The sequence below is a fragment of the Anopheles coustani genome, chromosome 3 (assembly GCF_943734705.1).
Source record: "Anopheles coustani chromosome 3, idAnoCousDA_361_x.2, whole genome shotgun sequence".
Classification (NCBI taxonomy): Eukaryota; Metazoa; Arthropoda; class Insecta; order Diptera; family Culicidae; genus Anopheles; species Anopheles coustani.
In genome coordinates, this window is record NC_071288.1 from 87,302,837 (window position 1) to 87,315,234 (window position 12,398).

Genomic DNA, 12,398 nt, shown 5'->3' on the forward strand with positions numbered 1-12,398 from the left:
GTGTTATCGTATGACAAAATAGCAGACATTGAAAGAGAGAAAGAGAGAGAGTTGGTGACGAAATGGGTAAGCGGGGAGAAAATAAGGAGCAGAGGATGCAGGCTGCATTACGGGGGGGAAATATGAACGAACGAGACATAATTCCGCGGCAGGATCAATGTAATGAAACAAAAGGCAAGATGGCGACACATCCGCCGGACCGTACCCCGCCACCGTACCCCACCATCGGTTGCCTCACGGGTTCGCCTAGGCGACTCATTTCGTATTCATATTTGCGGGACATAAATTATTGTAAATGGAAAAGATTTTACCATCTTCTACTGCTTCTTGACACAAATGGCACCGACGAGCGACCTGGGGAAACCGCATGCAACTAGGGCAACATGGGGCAAAATAAACTTCCGAGACACAGTCATTCTTGTTGCAAAAAGAGCAAACATATGAAAATAACTGTTAACGTAAAAACACGTAAATGTAATGAAAAAAGTGCTTAAGCTTTTTGTATTTATAAATGTGATTTTTATTTTGTGTAATAAGTAAAAACTATACCAACTACTTAATTAATTCTAAAAAGTGAATCATGTTCAACATTTATTGGAAATTAAGACAAAACCAACAAATTTTCTCTTTTCACATGATTATGTATGAAAATTAAACATTTTTCTTTATGCATGACGATGAGCATGACGGAGGGTAAGCAATAGCTTTGGAAAGGAAATGAAAACTGACGTTAAATTCAAATGGATCCATCCAACACGAGTAAGATTCAGTAGAAATTTGGAATAACTATTTAATCCTCTTGCATTGTTCTTATGATACATAAACATTCATTAAAACTTTCATACGGTTACGGTAACTTGAGTATTGTATATTAGCAAACGTAATAAATCAGTACCATTAGAATTTACTTTCGTTGTTTTGCGTTTCAAGATAGGTATACTTTAATTAGCTAAAATTTGATTTCAGTTTTTCATCGTTTATTTTATATTATCAACAAAGCATAGCCATCTTGCTTTAGATGTTCATGTGTCATTTGGAAACGAGTTACATAAAGATTACATAGAAAAACAAAATCTCATTCTAATGTAGTTTTTGCCCCATGTTCCCCTTACGTCTCTTCGGGGACAGAAAGAAAAACACAAACGTGCCAGTGATTCTCCATTTGTTAGAGCATAGATTTGTATGCAGTTGGAGATGGTAGTTTCGCTGGGAGGCGGCAGCGAACGGTGGACATGTCGTACTGATGGCAGACACCATCTCTGAGACCGACACTTTCAGCAGCTGGTAATAGCGTGAGGGTGCAGTGTTTTGGACACTCATAGGCATAAGTGCCGGATGAAGGTGATGGTAGAGTGAAACTGTATGTCTTTTATAATGGAACCATTCATTCGAAGCGTTCGAAAATGGGCTTTCGGTTAATTCAAGTGAATGAGAAGCAGCTTTAATGACAACTAAATAGAAAATAAAAGATAGAGAAAGCCAAGTCGTACGCCCCATTCATCTACATCTTATCACATTTCACAAGCAAGGGGTTAGATACTTTCTTGGAGAAAAGTTTGTAACCAAAACAATATGCGCACAGTGTCGCGTGAAAACCCGAATTTCCTTTCCCACTAAACTTCCGTAAAAACAACCAAATCCGGAGTCCAATTACAGCCGCCCGGCCAAGGGAGCCGACACCCAGGAGCTTTACGCGCTCGAAAACATACGAAAAGGACCACCCAGCCCAAATCTCCGGTCCGGATTTCCTTCGTTGACCCCATCTTAGGAGCGCCAGAAAAGGGCGCCAGCAAGAAGTGTCCACCATCGAGACAGGGAACGCTTTTGTCTTTTCTGTGTCTCGGGTGCGTCGGTTGGGTGCGGCTTTTGGCACTGGACCAGATCCATGGTTGAAACGATTGGAATTACAACAAAAACCGGAGGAACGATAACAAACCCGACATGGTTGAACATTTCTCCAAAAGGACGGATGAACTTTACGCAATTCGTAGAAAAATTGTCTTTCACCTAATGAGAAAGGTGTCTAAAGCATTAACACACTTTAAATACCGTGAGTTCAGTCTGAAATTGACTACTCCAGAATAGTTTAGTATACTATATTCTTAAATACACCAAAGTCCACATCCGGGAATCGCTTTGGAATAACATTCTGAACTTCATCAGTATCAGTTTCCTCGACCGTGTTTTCCTAGAAAAAGAAAGCACAAGATTTTACCGCAACTGAACTAAAAGATGTTGTCGTTAAACCTGGTTCGTTACCCCAATCGTCGTCGGTTGGTCAACCGCAATCAATTTACGATTGGGCAATTTAATTTAAAGTTTTAGCAATCCGAACTCCTGGAACAAACTTCACTGCCATTTGTTAGTTTCCTTGGAATCGCTTGGAATTAAGATATCTCTGAGTTGAGGTCGATGGTTTTGGTCTTTCTTCTATGTCGTCGAAAGCAAAGAAGCGATGGCATATGAGCAACGTAGACACGTTGCAAGATGGTATTCCAGCAATTTTCCTTAACCCTTAGGTATTTTATTATGTACACCCCTTAGCCAGCTTTAGGCGACAATCATAATCATGAAACGATTTCCTCATCATCGCACACCCGTGATCCAACACAACACTCTTAGCAATCCCTAGAAAACCACAGCATTAAAACGCCACCACTCCGACCGCCATCGTACGATACACGTCGAGGATTAAGCGCTCCGGGAAAGTTTGCTCAAATCATTGCCCAGCCTTCGACGCCGCTAATGACTTATCACAGTCCAAAGTAGCTGTTAAGTCACCCCCACCACACTTCTCCCATACCTCCTGGGGACGAGACCTAAGGAAATTGTGCTCAAACGCTGTCCCTGCATCGTTGCTACCGGGAATTGACTCTATCTCTCTCTTCCCTCGCCCGGAAGGAAAGGATATCTTCGTCGTCGTCCCTAGCTCGCCTGCCGGGAAAATGAAAATTCAATTAACTGATGAGAAGCAAACAGCAACACAGCCGCAACAAATCCGCTCAATCAATCCAACCCCCGCCCGGGATTGACGTTCATTATGGAAATCCTACACCCCTCTCGCTCGCTCTTTCCCCGTCGTCGGAAGCCCGGACTATCGGTATCGGTTTTTCTTTCCACTCCTTCCCGAGGGGTTCTTTCTTTTGGTCAACCCCGGGAGCCGACGGTTCAACGGCAAAGTCGGAGCCAAATTGAGGTTAAGTCCCCGTGAAGCAACTCGATTGATTACGGATCCGGATCCGTTGTGCCGCGCCTTGTGTGACGTCCGGGGAGCGGAATCCGGCGGTCGATTTGCCTGCGAGCCTCATTGCGCTTGTCCACACAGCCTAAGGACACCCTGAGGCCGGTGTTGAGATTTGACCGAACCTCTCGGAGGGACCCGGGTTGTCAGGTATGAATATGTACGAACCGGCCAGCGTTCGCAGTTGAGCTCGTCTAGAGAGATCATCAAGGAACAACCCACAACATGAGGGGATGGACAGGATACGCATCGCAGAACCGAGCAGTAATCCGCAGTGATACCTTCTTCATCCTGTTTCGTGTGGTTATACCGACTCCCTCCGCTGCGTGTTGCCTACATTCAGGCGCGCCGTCGCGTGCACGCTCGTGAAAGAAATCATCACCCGGAAAAGTCGGCCACCATATCCAGGGGTGGTGGATTGTGGCGGTGGCTAAACAAATTCATTTCCGTACACCCCCCCCCCCCCTCCCCCTCGTCCTCCGTCGGGCAGGTTCCTTGCAGGTGGGTTTTCATTACTAAACCCACCCTTACATTAACATAAATCTACAAGATTTGCAATTGATACTGCTGTTGGCTGCCGACGATCGTTCCGATCACCCCTCTTCGAGCTGAGGCTGTGATTTTTCTCGTTTTACGGTCGCCATATGCGCTTGCCGAGAATCGGGAAGGAATGGAAAAGAGGGAGAAAAAAGGACGCCGCAGTGACCAGAGGGATCCATTTCCGTTGCTTATGCCACAGGGACAAAAGACAGACCCTTTCTCATGCTCTGCGCTCGGTCTCGCAGGATGCCTGATGTTATTGTCTTTTTATCCTTTCCTTTTTCCCTCCTCCCTCTCATGTCGCCCGGTGATTTCCGACAGCCAAACAAACCGTCCACCATTCGTCCAGGGCACGGTAATGAGATTTACTCGTTGGCGGCTGCAATCTGTGGGCTCCTAATCTTTGACCGTGAACAGCTCTTGGGAAACGGGTTGAGATACGGATGCGATACCGATTCCGTTTCCCCCTGTAGGCGCAATGCGCAATCAGAAACTGTTTGAGGTATGATTAGCGCCCGAAGGGTGTATAAAAGCGAGCAAGTGCTGCCGATTCGGTGACGACACAGTTTCGCTGTGGTATGCAACTACAGATTCCATAAGAAACTGAACAATGCATGAAAAAAATATAGTTAGCTGGTAGATTTCAAAGGAACGGCTAGTTGATAACGCCTCTGAATTTTTAAATGCTGGATTCTTTGGATTAAAACGTTTTACAAACACTTTATAATATTGAATCTATTTAAAAAAAAAACAGGACAATGGAACATCAGGAACAGGAAAGATGCAACAACATTCTTATTTTAAATCAAAGCATAATAACCAACTGCGAACTCATTACTAAAATTGAAATTTTCTTAACGTAATGAAGTTTAACATAGAATGTCTCGAAATATCTGTTTCGTTTGTCATGATCCTAAGATTCATTAAGTTAAATGAAGGTAAAATTGTTACACTAATATTTATAACCCATCCCTTAAGTTTTTCTATTTTAAAATGCAATGAGACTTCACTAAAACAACCAAATAATGTATTCTAGCAATAAAGCAAACACCTTCAAATTTTATTTGTTTCTTCACCTGAATTGAATGAACCAAGATTTGAATGGATATTTTTGCTTCTTAACAATTGTCATAATCCTATGAAAGTATTTGCTAGGCAGTGTCATACACTTATTTTTAGTTATTTACAACTATTAAGCATTTCCTTTAAGCGGTGTTACTTTTAAGTTTAAGTGGTTCTGTTTTACCACTAAAACATTGTAGTTGCCGTCATTATCTATTGAAAGACCTTAACACATTTTCGAGATCCTCGATTATGTCATGAAATTCTGCTAAAATGTAAAAAGTTACCATCCGAAAGATGATCAACTACACCTTTTCTTAGCATTCAAAAAAATCATTTAGCCGTATAATAAAATCCAAGACTCTGGAGCTATCGTTATACGAGCTTTAACATAGCGAAAATAAAAGTGCACAGTTTTGATGTGCTTTATTTATTAAATAACCTTAATTTTTTAAACCTTTCGTACAACTCAACTTATACAAGCATCATGCGCCTTTGAAAATCTTTTACAAGACGTTGCATCCTCCACGATATTGTAAACCCTCTTTTAGCCGCGTTGGATGTTTATTCGGAACCTTCGTTTTAGGACTCACTTACCGATATTGATTACTTTCAATCCATTAAAGGCAATCATTCGATTGTTATGGCAACATACACCCACCGAACTTTGTTTGTTGCTAAATTCAAACCCTTCGGTCATAACAATCGTCACGCATCCTCGATGCATCAGCGAAAAAGCTTTCTTTTGACCACATTTACGCTCTATTATTTCCTCGCCCATTGTATCACGTAATGCAATTATGCTGACCTTTCGGTCGTTGTCGTCCTTGGCCGTCGTAACAACCCACACGCACCCGAAATTAAACTGCACGCTTCAAAAACACAATCATTGTGAGCTCGCACCATTGTTGTGCTGTGTCGATGGGTTTTAAATGAAAATATTTCGAAACAACTAAATCGTATAACTTCACCCTCGCACCAGGTGAAAGGTAATTTCGAAAAGTGAAGTCAATATTTTCCCCACCATGGTTCATCTGTCAATCCGGGGACGTGGCCGGAAGCTCCCGGACGCCCTTCGAGTGGGCTTAGAAATGGAACACTTTGGCACAGCATGAGAGAAACAGTAATAAACGACCTTCCCGTGGCGGATGTCACTGACCAGGGTGACCGTTTGAAGTGTGGCGTCAGCCGGCGAGTCGAAGAAAAATGCCACCGGGGTCAATGGATGGTCGTTAGTGATGTCGTTATTGGCTGTTCTTGACTCAAGTCTTGTCGACCAGCGCCCACCCATTGTCCGGCCATTATTTCTTAATTCACGGCACGTGTCCTTTGCTTTGAGAGGATCGAGTAGATGATCTACGCCCCAAGCATAAAGGTGTCCTTGCAACAGTGAGCTTATCACGAAGAATGAAGTTTAAACTATTACTTGCTTTATGTGTTGTATTCTCATCCTGGTATAGAAAATTCTACAAAATAATCTAAAAGCAATAGCTGAATGTAGAAGAAAGATTCCTTTGAAGTATATAAATAGTAGGAATTGACAGAAAAAATAATCACAAGAAACAACCATATCATATGTTCAACTGTGTATCAAATAAAAATGTATGATTTCAAAGAATAGAAAAATCAAGATTCATCATGGATCAAGAAAGATAGTGCTATAAGCAAAGGAATAAGTTAATTTAAATTAATATGAAGGCATTTCCAATGACAAGCTAAAAACCCAACAAGGTGGTAAACCGCCAATCACGGTTTTCGCCATGTGTGAGCCCTGATTGAATATTTTCAAAAAAATCAAAATGTTTATAACTGTTTCGTTGACCGCTGAGTTTCTTTTTGTTGAAAAAACACTTTCTGCGGTTTTGTAAAATCTATTTGAAAATAAAATCACGGTAAAACCTCCTCGGGAATGAAATCAAAACGTCATGCGAAACCACAAACAAGGTAAAAATCCCTAATGAAACCATCTTTAAACCGAAAGCAATCGAATCGGTTTCACCAGAAACGAAACGATCTGGATCTACGGATAGAGGCGGGAGAAGGAAAAACAAACGCAAAGGCAATCGAAACAAATTATCATAATTTTTGCATTAATCTACTTTCCCGTGTCCTATTCCCAAAGAAGTAAGCGAACGATCTTTTTTTTTTTTTTGACAAGGATGCGGTAAGGACACGCAGTATCTCTGGGAGTTCGGATCGTAGAGGGAAGAAAATCGAGTCCGACGCGAAGGGTCCTTACCGCAAAACCCACAAGAAACACGGCCACTATGGCGGATCGCCGGGAGTTCTGGAGGGTTCGAAAAAGCAAAACGAGTCCGAATGGAAATCATATGATATCTACAATTATTTCAACCAGCATGGGATTTTGTCATCAGCTGAAACGATGAAAACAAATTGGACCATCCCTTCGGTCTCTTTGGTCCCGGGAAGAAAAAAACCGTGTCAGCACAGCTTATTGACGAGTCAACCCGAGGTAGAAACCGCAAAAGACGTTTTTAATTAGCTTTAAACCGGTACCCCTCCCGCCGGAACCTGTAAGACCTGGCAAACTAGCTTTTCCTTGGACTGCACCGTCTAACGATCACAAACGTAACCGCACACAAACGTTGACCCTTAAAAATTGTTTCGCATTCACTGTTTATAATAATTGAGACGGACGAAACAACCACCACACAGACCGGAAGACGCAACGCCGATGGTCGCAAGATTTATTTGACAGATTTGTTTCGTGCTGCACAATAGTTGGCTCGTTTCGTCTGCGCTCCCTTCCTTTCGTTTCGGTCCACAATATAATGGAAATAATTAACCGGCCAGTATCCGTTGCGGTGTCACCCGGAAGTGGTCCGAATCAGGTTCCGGCGCGGAAAAACCAACGGGAAACGTTAAAAAGTCACCTGCCAGAAAGGTGCCTTTTCCTTTCGGTCCGCGGTACCACTCGGGCACTCGGAGACACAGTCCTGTGGAGGAAGAAAGGTGTGCAGTTTTCCGTTTCCGAGTTAGGCTTTCCACCGACTTTCTTCGGCTTCGGTTTACGGGAATGCAAAACGACATGCTCGGTGTAAGACGACGAAAAAATGTTTGAACACCACCAAAAACTGGACAAAATGGACCACAATACCGCGAACAACAATGGCACGTGGCTCATAAAAAGGTAAAATATAGCAACAAAATGGCGGTGATGCCAGCGGAACGGAACCAAATTCGTCCACCAACGGTCACACTTGATCGAAATTTGCATGCCGGAATTTGGCACCGGGCAGGTATCGGTATGTAAGAGTAAAGCTGGGAGTCTTAAACTAGACTAATTTCTGTGGGAAATTTTCGAGTAACAAAAAGCGAAAATGTTTTTCTTGGTGAAATTTTGTTGAAATATACGGTTTTGAAAATGAAGCCCATCCGTTTGCAGATAGATTCTATATACACGATCTTAGCAATAAAAGAATGAATATTTTCCCTTCATCTTTTAAGAATAATGCAACTAATGCAACACTAATAACGATTTTCAGCTGTTATGATTCAATCGGATTCAACTAGATTCAACCAGATTCAACTGAATTCGTCCGCATTCAACCGGATTCAACCAGTGAATCCAGATGGATTCCACCAAATTCAACCGAATCAAACGGATTCAACCGGATTCATCCGGATTTAACCATATTCATCCGGATTCAACTGGATTCAACTGGTAAAATCGGAGTTGAATTTGGTTGAATCCTGTTGAATACGGTTGAATCCGGTTGCATCCGGTTAAATTAGGATGAACCCAGTTGAATCCGGTTGAATTGGGTTTAATCAAGTTGAATCCAGTTGCATTCGGTTGAATCCGGTTGCATCCGGTTCAATTCGGTTGCATCCGGTTGAATCCGGGTTGCTTCTATCGATTATGGTACCGATGAATGCTTCCGAGCAAAACTGAAGCAAGACTACAGAACTGTTTTACAAATAAAGTATAATAAACATGTTTGCGTTATAAAATCAACTGATGCATTTGGAATAGAATGTGCTGCAGTTAAAAATAATGCTGCTGCTGTTATGATATCACCTAAGAATCTTATTGAAATTCATTTTTAACGACTTTGTTCGAGCAACACAATCATTTAGAACACAATAAAAAATATAATATTTTCTATAATGTCTTGCTTGATTATCTTAACTCGACAATTTTAAAACTCCGAGAGCTTATGTTTTCAAACACAACACATCGCAAGTGAACCATTCAAGATTCTCATATGGCACCAACAAACTTCCACATTGTTGGAAAAACTTTCCCTTCCAGAAAAGCAAAATAAAAATCATGTTAACTGGAAGGCATATTCAAAATGGTGCACGAATCGGTTCATCCTTTTTATGACAAAGCAAGAAAAGCTTTCCAAACAAGCCTTTCCAAGAATGTCGGTGAGGGTATGGTCCACCACATTTTCCTCCAAATGGTAAACCTTTGGCAAGCACGCTGAAAACGAAGAGTTCTACTGTTTTTCCGGCCATTTCCGGCCATTTTGTGCATCGTAGAGTGGAGAAGACGATGCGTGAACATCGGGGCAAAAAAAGTCATATACACTCGCACAAAACAAAAAGTCGAAGAAACGCATCGAAGGAGATGGGTGAGGAAAGGAGGTGTGTATGAGTCGTGGAATTTGCGAGCCAATTGCGACACATTTTCCCTCGCCCCCCTCTCCCTAGCGGTTCACCGGCATTGGTTCCGGGTTGGAGTGCATCCATTCGTCGTGAAGGATGCGTTTCCTTTCTGCACCGCGTTGCGTCCTTATCGTTCGCTCGGGTTCCCTTTTGTCGAGGGCCGTTCCGACCGCTTTCTTCCTCGCGCTGTTGTTCGGTCGTCACTCGCCAAGCCAAGGCAAGAAGGAAAAAAACAAACATGCCAACCGAACCGAACAGCTACATGGTTCCTGCTGCGTGTCGTGCACCTGCAGCTGCATCCTGCATCCAGCTCATTTCCACCGTGGGCCGGGGAAACCGTCGGTGGAAACCGAGCACCCGACGACGCTGGGGCTCGATTGTTCTTTGAACTCCATCTGCCACCCACCGGGGAAAGGCCGACCCGGTCCGACATGATCCGTGGAAACCTGAGCACACGGCGAGTACATCCTTCATTCGGGCCTAACGACACGGCGCACGGAAGCGGCGGAGTTCCGGAGTTCCGGTGTTTTCTCAACCCGCACTCTCTAACTCTCCCCTCTGTCTCCCTCTTTCTGTTCGTGCATCGAAAGCAAAGCCATGCTGAATGTGCAAGAGAAATGATTTCCCTTCGCGTTCCGGGACACACGCAGCGATAGGCCGTCGGAGTATGCTAATGGGCATCGCATCGGGTGCGAGTACCCGGGCCGGGTACATAACTCTCCCGTGTGGAAAAAGGAAAAACCACGCACACAGCAAAAGAAAGGCCGAAGAAAGAAACGCCCGGTTGGTCCGGTTGCGTAAATCGCACACTCCACGGTAGCGCACGTGAATGGTACGTAAATTATTTGGCCCCACCCCCCCCTCCCTCGGCCCCCCAGAAGGGCCCACGGGGTGTGCATTTGGTGCGCCATAAAGAACGGGCGTGTTCGGCTACGCTTTTTCCCTCGCTCGTACGAAAACTCCGCCGCACAAAGGAATGGCTGCCGTAATTTTTGCGTCACGGTGCGCTGCATTTCTTGCCTTCTAACTGTCACTCTTCGCGCTCTTTAGCCCCGGGGCGGGGGCACACCTTGCGGTCGCCATTTTTAACGGCGAGACCGCCATGGACCCCACCTCGGCTAGATTTATGATCCCGGGGAGGGGGAAAGGGGCAGTCAGCCACGGTTGGAAGTCAATGTTGCTTGCCAAAAGGTCGCAAAAACTATGCGCCCAGTTGTAAGATCTAATGTAATTGTTTCGCGTACCTTAAGGAGGCCACTTTTTTTCGTTAAAATATTGTGATGTTAAGCCTTGTTTAAAGGATCTATGTTGTTTGGAAAACACATGGTTACCATCAAAACTAGCTTAGAATATTTCTCTTATTTCTTTCGTTTCTGTGACGTTTGATATGGTAATTTTTTGCTGAACAGAGAAATTAATTTGATTTTGTTTCAATTTGTACATTCGAGTTATTCTATTAGACACGATTAGCGTGTTGGTTAATTCTACAATATTTTTTTAATTTAATCATTGCATTAAGTAAAAAAAAAGTTTCTTAACGCTTTTATATTCAACACACTGTAGGCTACTAACTGAAAAAACATTTTTAAAAAAGGTTATAGAGGCTTAATTAACCCCGTTTGAAAGGTTTTCTTGATTAATCAGTCATGGATAAAGCGTGTTGTAAAACAACTTACCGCACAAACCATTTCGACTTGCCTAGAAGAGAAAAAAAAGCCTAATTACCGATTTACAAACATCCACATGTTACATTGATTAGTTCTACTATTTTAGATTGTTTTTTTTTTCAATTTTAATGGTTTGAAAAATAGTTTTAAAATTTTTTCCAAAATTTCCAAAAAATTTACAATTTTTTAAAATTATCTTTTGAAAACATGTTTGTTATATGTTCTTGAGTCATACTTTTTCATTTCCAAGTATCGCTTGGATTAATAAGAATCGCTCTTGACCAACTTCCGGAGCGTTATTAAACACTATGCATTTTCATTTACTTCAAAAGGAAAACTAAAAGTGCAAGAAGGCATGGAACCATTGAACCATTGATGAAAAAACACAGCAAAAACGATCTAAAAGAAAATAAAAGCTTCAAACCCAACAACAATCTAGCAGAGGCCATTTCTCCCTTTCGGCGAGGGGAAAGTCTGGAAGAAAATGGGGTGACGTTTCCACGACGAGGCGTATGGTTTGTTTCGTAAGTGCACATTTTAACGTCATTATGCATGCCGGTGCGCGATATGAGTCGAAGGGGTCGGTTTGGCAAACAATAGGCAAGGTAAACCACCAACCAGATCTTGTTTTTCTTCCTTCCTGTCAAGATGGGACAGCTATGATGGCGGTGAAAAGCTGTGTTGACGATGATGGCGGATTACTTCCTACTCATTTCTCGAAATTTCCGCTTTTCCATCTGTCATTACTTGTTTATAGGCAAGACAGAGAATGAGAAAATTGATTGACTGCATGTTTCATTGTAATTAAAAATTAATTTATGATTCGCATTTTAAATTTATTAGTTTAGCGTTTGCTTTTTCATTTGAACATTGTTTTTTTATCAATATGTAATGATTCTAGCAATTATTAAAACTGTTTTCTTATCAATTTAAACTGGATTCAATCGCACAAAATATCAAAAGATGTAACAAACAAGTAAAAAGTTCAACGTATTACATTAAAACAGCAGATAATAATGTTAGTTCAACATTCTTCATCCCATTTCGAATGCTTTAGTTACGCTCCAACATTTCCAAACCATCCGACGATATCACCATTAGAATTCGTATGCGTGAGTGACCGATTTGCAGTCCATCACAGAACCCAAAACGGATTCCGATTCGATTTGAATGAATGCACCAGTGTTCGGTCGTTTTTCTTTCGCGAAACAGCAGTCCTTTTATTACGATTGACATGTTTGTCAACGGACAAA